Source organism: Cucurbita maxima, unplaced genomic scaffold (genome assembly GCF_002738345.1).
Source record: "Cucurbita maxima cultivar Rimu unplaced genomic scaffold, Cmax_1.0 Cma_Scf00056, whole genome shotgun sequence".
In the NCBI taxonomy this organism is placed as follows: Eukaryota; Viridiplantae; Streptophyta; class Magnoliopsida; order Cucurbitales; family Cucurbitaceae; genus Cucurbita; species Cucurbita maxima.
This window is the reverse complement of record NW_019272072.1, coordinates 644,298-656,243: the sequence shown is the minus strand read 5'-3', so window position 1 is coordinate 656,243 and position 11,946 is coordinate 644,298. Positions and strand designations below refer to the sequence as shown.

General features: G+C 36.7%; 1 non-coding gene across 1 annotated transcript; it reads left to right on the top strand.

Annotated features, from left to right (window-relative positions):
- Nucleotides 1–4,412: 4,412 nt before the first annotated feature.
- LOC111471728 lies at nucleotides 4,413–4,552 on the top strand. Its single transcript, XR_002715240.1, has one exon. It is a non-coding gene; the product is annotated as a small nucleolar RNA Z247 (small nucleolar RNA).
- Nucleotides 4,553–11,946: the final 7,394 nt, after the last annotated feature.

Sequence of the window (11,946 nt, the reverse complement as noted above, 5' to 3'; positions counted from 1 at the left end):
AGTTGTTTGAGTCAAGATCATTTGGAGATTCAAAAGTAAATATTTGCACGGTTGAAGTAGCGGATGAAGTTGCAAGCAACAAGATCATTTGGAGATTCAAAAGTAAATATTTGCACGGTTGAAGTAGCGGATGAAGTTGCAAGCAACATTTCATGAGTGGTTAGAAAAATTTATTTATTATCTTAATTTCATAAAGTTTGTAATGCTCTTATTGACTTCGTCTTCTGTGGAGATTTAAAGGATCGAGATTAAATCACGGGCACTAACTTTTTTTGTGGAGAGACTATAAATACCCACAAATTATTATGTAAAAACATATTTGTGATCAATGAAATTGATCTCTTAAGTTGAGAGGTCCTCCCTTATAGAAATCTGAGCATATCTTTGTCGTTTTTAAGTTTCATGCAATTCTTGTGGTAGATTGCACCCTTATAGAAATCTGAGCATATCTTTGTCGTTTTTAAGTTTCATGCAATTCTTGTGGTAGATTGCATCTGAGTTATTCAATCAAGCCTTGATCAAGTTCGATTGTGAAGTGACTCAATTTAGAAAAAGGTTCCAAATCTTGCTTCTCACTCTTGGATCTCATAATCTAATTCTAGTTTTATATCTTGGTTTATCCAAATTTTGTATAAGGAGGTGTTAATTTCTTTAATACAAGGGTTCTTGCTTCTACAAAAGCTTGGCTCGTTGGGCTGAAGATTACCGTTGGTTTATCCAAATTTTGTATAAAGAGGTGTTAATTTCTTTAATACAAGGGTTCTTGCTTCTACAAAAGCTTGGCTCGTTGGGTTGAAGATTACAGTTGGTCTATCATCCTTCAACGGGATCTTCTATCCCATGACTTGCTCTGATGCAGTCGTTCTTCTAACGTCGGTGACATGTCCAATTGTCGAGATTGGTAATGTGAGTTTGTAACCCATCCATTGAGGTTCTTGGAATGATTCTATAGCTTATCATTACCATGTTAGGAGTTGGATCATGGGTCTTGGGCGAAGGAATCCTTGGTTTACCGCCCCTTGAAGTTGAAGGAAGTGTCATAAGGCTAATTTTTTTTCAATTTTATTGATTTGTTTGAGTGATTTTATTTGATTTTATTTCAATTTTGTCAAACTCACTCGGGTGCTCATCTCAATCATTTCAGACTTGTTGGCGTTCAATAAGAGAGCCCTTGGAAATAACTGGTAACTGTTCAACTGGATTATCACACTAACAATTTGAATCAAATAAAGTGACATTAACCATTTGAATCACCTCAACCCCACTTGTTGAACTTGACCAAATGTCTATAACATAGCACTAACAAACGTACAAAGTAATACAAAAAAAGGTACAAAGTAACACTAACAAAGGTACAAAGTTCATAAAAGGTTTTTTTAATCTAAAATACCATTGAACTTGACCATTATAGTGCCTCTCAAACGTAGGTAAAGTTTAAATTCGAGTCTTCTTGTCAAACTCACTCGGGTGCTCATCTCAACCATGATAGCGTTCAACAAGAGAGACCTAAAAAATAGCCAGATTATCGCATTAACCATTTGAATCACCTCAACCCCACTTGTTGAAATTGAAACAAATATCTATAACATAACACTAACATAGGTACGATGTTCATAAAAGTATTTTTAATCTAAGATACTATTGAACTTGACCATTAAAGTGCCTCTCAAACTTAGGCAAAGTTTAAATATAATTGGTGACAAAAGATGAAACTATAAAATAAAAAGAAATAAGAAAATAATATTCCATTTCAGAGAATTAAACCAGAATCTCCTATGTGAAAGAAAAATATACAAACCGTAGGACAACAATGAATTTTAAGTGTAGTTGTCTTGGAGTCTTTTGTCTAATCGCTAATGAGTTTTACTATAATGTTTTGGGTAATGTCTAACTCTTCGACACGTCCTTTCATGTGTGTGATAGAATTCTCAGAGTTACCGAGACGTTTCGAGCTGTTCGATCGTTTGGCTCTTTCTTCAAAAGGATCAACATCAAACATCGGGTCCTTGATTGGCAACCCATCCAGAGGAGCGTCGATTGCATCGATTCCATCAACAGTCTTCCCATGAGTTTATGGTGCATGACCCTTTTTTTTTACCATTCACCTTCGAGCGCCACCATAGTTTTGCATCGTCCATGAGATGCATTGCGACCAACGTAACTCTTAGGTCCTATGAGCAAGTTCCAGTAACCTTCCAGTATTGTTCTACGTCAAAAATAAATCTTTTTAATTCCTTAGCATCCCGGTTTCCATTTAAGGGGTTGTGTTCTTGGATTTTAATTTTTTTAAGCCCACATGAACTTGGCTTGAGGTCTGGTTCTCTACAGCCCAACTTGTCAAACTCACTCGGGTGCTCATCTCAACCATGATGTCGTTCAACAAGAGAGACCGCAAAAATGACTGGATTATCGCATTAACCATTTGAATCACCTGCTCATCTCAACCATGATGTCATTCAACAAGAGACTCGAAAACGACTTGATTATCGCATTAACCATTTGAATCACCTCAACCCCACTTGTTGAAATTGAACCAAATATCTATAACATAACTCTAACAAAGGTACCAAGTTCATAAAAGTCTTTTTAATCTAAGATAGAAACTGTAAAATAAAATGAAATAAGAAAATAATATTTCATTGACAAGAATCGAACCCAAGTCTCCTCAATGAAAGCCAGATATCCTAACCGCTAGATGACAATGGATTTTTGGTGAGGATGTCCTGAAGTCTTTTGTCAGATCGCTGAAGAGTTTTAGCATGATCTTTTGCTTAATGTCTAACTCTTCGACACGTCCTTTCTTGTGTGTGTTAGAGTTCTCAGAGCTACCACGATGCTTCAAGCTGTTCGATTATGTGGCTCTTTCTTCAGAAGAGTCAACATCAAATGTTAGGTCTTTGATTGGCAACCCATCCGGGGAGCATTGATTGCGTCGATTCCATCAACGATCTTCCCATGAGTTTATGGTGCATGACCCATTTTATATACCATTCACATTCGAGCACTATCATAGTGTTGCATCGTCCATGAGATGCATTGCAGCTAACGTAACTCTCAGGTCGTATGAGAAAGTTCCTGCAGCCCTCAACTCTCAGGTCGTATGGTAGATTTCTTAGAGCTACCGCGACATTTTGAGGTGTTCGTGTTGGATGATGAAAGTCCCACATCGGTTAATTTAGGGAATGATCATGGGTTTATAATCTAAGAATACATTCTCCATTGGTATGAGGCCTTTTGGGAAGCCCAAAGCAAAGCCATGAGAGCTTATGCTCAAAGTGGACAATATCATACCATTGTGGAGAGTCGTGTTCGTCTAACATGGTATCAGAGCCATGCCCTAAACTTAGCCGTGCCAATAGATTGGCAAATCCTCGAATGTCGAACAAAGGACTCCAAAAAGGAGTCGAGCCTCCTTGAAGGTACGAAGGCAGTCAAAAATGACTAAGACTCCAAAGGAGTCAAGCCTCGATTAAGGGGAGGCGTGCTTTGTTCGAGGGGAGGTGTTGGATGATGAAAGTCCCACATCGGTTAATTTAGGGAATGATCATGGGTTTATAATCTAAGAATACATTCTCCATGTTAAACGTAGAGTAAATCATATTTGTGTATAGTAAGATAATCTAGTGATTTACTAGATTGTTACCAAATCTATGATTTACTAGTTTGTTACCAAATCTATGATTTACTGGTTTGTTACCAAATCTATGATTTCATAGTTATTTGGTTTGTTACCAAATCTATGATTTCATAGTTTGTTAACAAATCTATGATTTAGAATGTAATCTTCATTATACACATCTATAAATACATGAGGTCGTGACCCTAGGTTAGGTCATCGAGCCATTCAACCTAACATGGTATCAGAGCCAAAGGTTTATTTTTAAATGTCTACCATATCTTCCTCCTCCTCTCCATCCACCATCTCCAACACCGTCTCAACTACAATGGAGACTTTTGGCCCAAGCACTCTACACCATGCTGTCACAATTCGTCTAACCAAAAACAACTTCATCATATGGCGCGCCCAGCTCCTCCCCTATCTACGGAGTAAGAAGCTTATGGGCTACCTCGATGGCACCAATGTCGCACCTGCCAAGTTGGTACCTTCCTCAACTGCGGCTGGTGCTGAGATGGTCTCTAATCCGGCCTATAATCAGTGGTATGATCAGGATCAACAGGTTCTTAGCGTTCTTCTCTCCTCCATGTCAGAGGAGATTCTTCACGATATGGTTGCTGCTACTACGTCCAAGGAGGCGTGGGATACCCTGCAACGAATGTTTTCATCGTCAACTCGTGCTCGCACTACTCAAATTCGTATTGAGCTCGCCACGTCCAAGAAACGAGATCAATCTGCTGCAAATTATTTTCGCAAGATCAAAGGGCTAGCCACCGAGTTGGCCGCCGCCGGCTCTGTCTTGCAGGATGATGATGTGATCGCGTATCTTCTTGCTGGTCTTGGCCCTGACTATGATCCCTTCGTCACCTCAATGACTACCAAGAGTGAACCCCTCACGCTTGATGATGTGTTTGCACATTTAATGACATATGAAGCTCGCCAACTACAACACCAGGCTGAACTTCAGTTAAATCTTGGATCTTCTGCCAATTATGCTGGTCGTGGTGGTCAGCAGAAGAATCGTGGGCGTAGGGATCGTGGTCGTGGTCGTTCTCAAGGTTATGCATCCTCTCGTCCTGCTGGTGATCGTCGTGACCCTTCTACTCGTCCTTTCTGCCAGATCTGTGGCAAAGTGGGGCATACTGCTATCCGCTGCTGGCATAGGATGGATGAGTCCTATCAAGATGAACCTTCTTCTGCTCCTCCCACGGCACTAGCGGCTACTTCCTCTTACAAGATTGACCCAAATTGGTACACTGACACAGGCGCTACGGATCATATCACCAGTGACCTAGATCGTCTCGCTGTGCGTGAACGCTATCATGGAGATGAACAAGTTCAAGTCGGCAATGGAGCAGGATCGACGGTCGAGGAAAAGTCTCCTAGATGGGAGGTGTGAATCTGGTCTTTATCCTATTAAGCCATCCGATGCCAATGATCTCAAGCATGCCTTGGTGAGCAGATCTACTACTCACGACCAATGGCATGCACGTCTTGGACATCCTTCATCTCAAGTAGTAAAATCAATTTTGCGTCTCAATAATATTTCGTGTGCTAGTGAGTCATCTTTGTCAATTTGTAATGCGTGTCAGTCAGCAAAAAGTCATCAGTTACCATATATTAGTTCTTTCCATAGGTCTTCGTCACCTTTGGAACTTATTTTTTCGGATGTTTGGGGCCCTGCACGTTGATTATGATGATACCTTCAGTCCAGTTGTTAAGCCCACTACCATTCGGCTCTTACTATCTCTTGCTATTTCTCGTGGTTGGGCTATTCGGCAGATTGATATTCAAAATGCTTTTCTTCATGGCGTTCTTAATGAAGATGTTTATATGAAACAGCCCCCTGGATTTGTGGATTCTCAACATCCTGGTTATCTCTGCAAGCTGGATAAGTCGCTTTATGGCCTTAAACAAGCTCCGCGTGCTTGGTTTTCTCGCCTTAGCTCCAAATTATTACAGTTGGGTTTTACACCTTCAAAGGCTGATGTTTCTCTTTTCATTTTGAACCAGACGAGCATTCAGATGTATATCCTCATCTATGTTGATGACATTATTATTATCAGCTCATCTTCTACGGCTACTGATAAACTTCTTACACAACTTCAGGATGATTTTGCTGTCAAGGATCTTGGCATTTTGAGTTATTTTCTTGGGATTGAGGTCCGCCATACTTCCAATGGACTTATTCTGACACAACATAAATACATTCAAGATTTATTGTCCAGAACCCATATGCTCACCTCCAAAGGTGTGCTCACACCTATGCTTCCTAGTGAGAAGTTATTATTGGATGGTGGTGAAAAGCTTTCGCCTGAGGATACTACTCGCTATCGGAGTGTCATTGGTGCTCTCCAATATTTGTCTCTGACACGTCCTGATATATCGTTCTGTGTCAATAGAGTGTGTCAGTTCATGTCCTCCCCAACATCTATACATTGGACGGCAGTCAAACGAATTCTCCGTTATCTACATGACACTATTGATATGGGTTTGTGTCTTACAAAGTCCAGCACTGATTTGTTGAGTGCCTTTTCAGATGCTGATTGGGCCGGGAATCCTGATGATCGTCGAAGCACTGGAGGCTATGTAGTCTTCTTTGGTGGCAATCTTATCTCTTGGAGTTCGAGGAAACAATCAACAGTTTCTCGTTCTAGTACGGAGGCCGAATATAAGGCGGTTGCTGATGCCACTGCTGAATTAATTTGGATCCAAGTTCTCTTGCGTGAGCTCGGGATCTCGCAAGCGCGAGCACCTAGCCTGTGGTGTGACAACATTGGTGCCACCTACCTGTCCGCCAATCCAATTTTTCATCGACGGACGAAGCATGTTGAGGTTGATTACCACTTCGTTCGTGAACGAGTATCGACTCGTCAGCTTGATGTTCGACTTATTTCTTCGAAGGATCAGCTCGCCGATATCATGACAAAGCCATTACCAGCTCCTTCTTTTAGCAATTTTAGGCGCAATCTGAACTTAGTAGTACATCGTCCAGATTGAGGGGGGGTGTTAAACGTAGAGTAAATCATATTTGTGTATAGTAAGATAATCTAGTGATTTACTAGATTGTTACCAAATCTATGATTTACTAGTTTGTTACCAAATCTATGATTTACTGGTTTGTTACCAAATATATGATTTCATAGTTATTTGGTTTGTTACCAAATCTATGATTTCATAGTTTTGTTACCAAATCTATGATTTCATAGTTTGTTAACAAATCTATGATTTAGAATGTAATCTTCATTATACACATCTATAAATACATGAGGTCGTGACCCTAGGTTAGGTCATCGAGCCATTCAACCTAACACTCCATTGGTATGAGGCCTTTTGGGAAGCCCAAAGCAAAGCCATGAGAGCTTATGCTCAAAGTGGACAATATCATACCATTGTGGAGAGTCGTGTTCGTCTAACAGTTCGATCGTGTGGTTTTTTCTTCAAAAGAGTCAACATCAAACCTCAGGTCTTTAATTGGCAACCCATCTAGGGGAGCGTCGATTGCATCGATTCCATCAACGGTCTTCCCATGAGTTTATGGTGCGTGACCCATTTTTTATATCATCCACCTTCGAGCGCCATCGTCCATGAGATGCATTGTGGCCAACGTAACTCTTAGGTCCTACGAGCAAGTTCCTGTAACCTTCAAGTATTGTTCTACGTCAAAAATAAAGTTTTTTAATTCCTTAGCATCCTAGTTCCCATTTAAGGGTTTGTGTTTTTGGATTTTGAGTTTGTTAAGCCCAAAATGAGCTTGGCTTGGGGTGGGGTTCTCTACGACCCTCCTTGTCAAACTCACTTGGGTGCTCATATCAGTCATCTCAGCCATGATGGAGTTCAACAAAAGAGACCTTGAAAATGACCGAATTATCACATTAACCATTTGAATCACCTCAATCTCACTTGTTGAAATTGAACCAAATATCTATGACATAACCCTATTAAAGGTTCAAAGTTCATAAAAGTCTTTTTATTCTAAGATACTATTGAACTTAATCATTATAGTGACTCTCAAACCAAGTTCATAAGAGTCTTTTGAATTTAAGATACTATTAAACTCATCCATTATAGTGCTTCTCAAACCTAGGTAAAGTTTAAATATGAAACTATATAATAAAAGAAATAAGAAAATAAAATTTCATTGTCGAGAATCAAACTAGGGTCTCCTCAATGAAAGCAAGGTCTTCTATGTAATGTCTAACTATTCGACACATTTTTTTATGAGTGTGATAGAGTTCTCAGAGCTATCGCCACATTTCTTGTTCTTCGATCGTGTGTCTCTTTCTTCAAAAGAGTCAACATCAAACATTAGGTCTTTGATTGGAAACCCATCTAGGGGAGCGTTGATTGCTTCAATTCCATCAATGGTCTTCCCATGATTTTTTGGTGCATGACTAGTTTTTTATACAATTCACCTTCGAGCACCACCATAGTTTTGCATTGTCCATGAGATGCATTGTGGGCCAACGTAACTCTCAAGTCCTCTGAGTAAGTTCCTATAGTCTTGAAGTATAATATCAAAACATATTAACGTATTTGATATGTTAAATATTAAAATAATTGACGTGTATCATAAACATTAAATAAAAATATATATTTAAAATTTGAATGAGATTCATATTAATTAAACATATATTATGATATTCTACGACATTTTAATATTATTTAAATAAGATATTATATCTTAATGTATTAGGTATTCAAATATATAATTTGACAAAAATTATCACAAGTTCACAGTAAATAGAACCCTAGGGTTAAGTCAAAAAGAATCAAACACTAAATACTTTGAAATTTTAGGTGATATTTTGTAGAGGAAGCTGATAAGGTCTTCAAAGAGCATGTGGTAGTGTCTGCCATTTTAGGTTAACAATATGTTGAAAAGAAACCAAAAATTCAGATATTGGTAATTAACTACAAACCTTTGAATAAGGTTTTAGAATAAATAAGATATCCAATCCAAATAAAAAATGATTTGATAAAAAGAATTTAGAGTCGAATGTTTTTATAAAATTCGATATGAAATTGGGATTTCGAAAAATTCTAATTTCCTAAAAGGACAAATATAAAATAGCATTTAATGTCCAGTTTAGAAAATATAAGAGGAACGTCATGCGATTTAGGCTAAAAAACACTCCATCCGAATTTCAGATGATTATGAATGATATTTTCAATCCTTTCAAAAAATCTCGATAGTTTATATTGATGATGTGTTGATATTTTCTAAAACCATTAAGATCAACAGTTTAAACATCTACATACATTCATTAATGTAATCAAAAGAAATCAGCTAGTTGTGTCCATACCCAAAATCAAATAATATCAAACTCATATCTGTTTTCTTAGATTTTAAATTTATTTGAGCCTTTATAAAACTCATCCAATGGTCCATTGAGTCTAACTTTCGTGATGACGTATCCTAGAAAAGCCAACTTCAAAAAAAAAATTAGGTTCTCTCAATTATGTGTCATAAATCCTTCAAGATATCAGGCACATTTACAAATGTCTTGACCAGTGTCTTAAAATAATAATAAGTCTTGATTTGTAAAGGATATCTCAACCACCCAAAAAAAATCAAATCATTAGTCAAATAAACTCTCTACTTAAGTCTTATTGACCCAAGGGCAGATCTCATAGTGAAACGTGACCCATCAAATATCGGATATGGAGGTATCTAAAATGGTCAAAGAGGACAGGGAATCAATTATCATATTTCATTCAAAAGCCTCTAATAATACCATATAAATTACAAAACAGTAAAAAAAATATATATAAATTATTTCCATTGTACTCCGTGCACAACAATTTTGAAGGAAATTTAAAATAAATCCAGCGTATTTGTCATATTTTTAAGTTCAATTACAATAAATCAAGAAAATAATTGAGTAGCAATAAAATATCACTTAACATTGAAATGTAATTTGAAGACTTTTTATCTTTGGGAGTTGAATTACATTTAAGATTATTTATGTTATGTCTTATTTTCTTCAATTTGTATTTAATAGCTTTGGGTAGTTGGTAGATGAACTACATTATGTTTGAATTATCTTTTTGGCCTATTTAAATGTTTGTAATATTCATGTTTGAAAACATTGTGGAATACAAAAACTTTGTGTTTGAAACTATTTGGGTGTTATGTTTCTTTCAAACCTTGTTTTAGGTTTGGTGTTAAAATCTATTCATTAGATTAGTTATGATCAAGCTAATTCTTGAGTGAGTCGTCTTAAAATCTAAGAGTGACAATCATAGATTCCAAGTTCAATCTAAGAGTTATTTATCCTTTTAACCTTCTCCTGGTTGAAATCAATTCATTAAGTTAGTTTTCTTTGTGAAAGTTTGCAAGGATACTACGACCTCTAGCTTTGCAAAATCTAGCGTTGTTGGCGCTTATCAAAATCGTTGCGAAAATAAATTTTAACAAGTGGTTCTATGGTGTAGTGGTTAGCACTTTCGACTTTGAATCTAACGACCTATGTTTAATTTCCGATAGGTAATCCACCAATTTATACAAAATTGGTCCATAGCCAATTCGGTAGGGTCACTTTTGGACCGATAATGTGTATAAGGGGTCACTAAGGTTGAGATCATACAAAATGGTTCCATAGCTCAATGTTAGAGCATTTGACTGCAGATCAAGAGGTCACCAATTCGAATCTGGTTGGGCCCTTTTATTTTGGACAGACACTTGTTCGATTTGCTCCCGACCACCGAGATCCAAGCACCCACTATGAACATGGTTAAAAACGCCCTTTTATTTTGGACAGACACTTGTTCGATTTGCTCCCGACCACCGAGATCCAAGCACCCACTATGAACATGGTTAAAAACGCCCTTTTATTTTGGACAGACACTTTGTTCGATTTTCTCCCGACCACCGAGATCCAAGCACCCACTATGAACATGGTTAAAAACTTACAATTAGGTACTTACTCATGTTTTCATATTTTTCATGTAACTAAGAGTAGTTGCCCTAGACCAACAACCCCCACCAAAACTATTTTTGATGTTTTAAAATGATTTTTTTTAACCTTTCCCTTATTTTGTACTATGAACCTATAAACTCTATTTTGAATATAATGTAAATATATATGTTTATTATATTTTAATTCTTTTTTTATTTCGAGAAAACATTTTACTTTGTGTTCAACCTCTTTTAACTTGCTTCGAGAACCCACCGGAAATGGCTCATGACATAAACATAAAAAAGTAATTTTTTAGTATGAATATTAATATAAGTTGCATTCCTATATTGACAAAACCATTAGTACCGAAAATATTCATGAACTTTCAAAACTAGTGCTCTTTAACATTCTAAAATAAGGTTCTAACTAGGAGTGAGTTGCCTTTTTATTTTCACTCACTCCTCTTCTTCAACCTATGACCCAATAATATCATTAATATTTCATCTCCTTGTTTTTTTAGCTTTTTAAATACCCTTATTTCATTCCTAAATCTATAAAATGCCTCCTATTTTTATTCATTTTCTCTTTTCTTAAATATCAAAATCTTAAATAAAAAGGAAAAGCTCTCAAAAATATTCTTATTTGCCAGTAATTTTACATAATTTAACATTTTAAAAATCGGTAAATTAAAACAATCCTACATTAATATATTCATAATTTCATGTAGTCTTCATAAGTTTGCAGGCGACATTGTTTGTTGTCGAGCTTGATAATGTGAGTTTGTAACCCATCCGTTAGGGTTCTTGGAATGATTCTCTAGATTATCCCTTCCATGTTGGGAGTTGGGCCATGGGTCTTGGGTGACGGAACCGTTGGTTTACCGCCCCTAAGAGTTAAGGAAGCATCCGGAGGCTAGTTTCACATTGTATCATTATCTTTGAGATAACAATTCTTTTCTATTTTATCTAAATTTTTTAAATATGAGTTCATTTCCAAATGCATGCTAACACCCTTATTGTTGAATAAATGACATGAAACTAGTTTCACTTAGTAACGTTGCCTTTTGCTCCTATTGGTGGAAGGATAATAGGTCTAAGCGTGACAACCAGACTAATTTTGCTTCATTTCTAAATGCAGGCAAAAAAAGTAGAAAAATGAAAACATGTAAATGGTAAACTCAAACATTTCAAAGAAATAAATAAGTTTTAACAGTTCCATGCTAACTAGAAAACAAATGTTGACTTTGACCCATCCCTATTATCTTTTTTTTCTATATTTTGAAACTATTTTAAGCACTTTTCTCTTGTACTCCTTATAATTTTACAAGTTTGTAAATATTTGTGTAATGGTGACTATTATGATTATAAGTCAACTGAGTTAAGTGGAAATAAATTTTGAAGATGAAATTAAAGTATTAATTTTGATGTC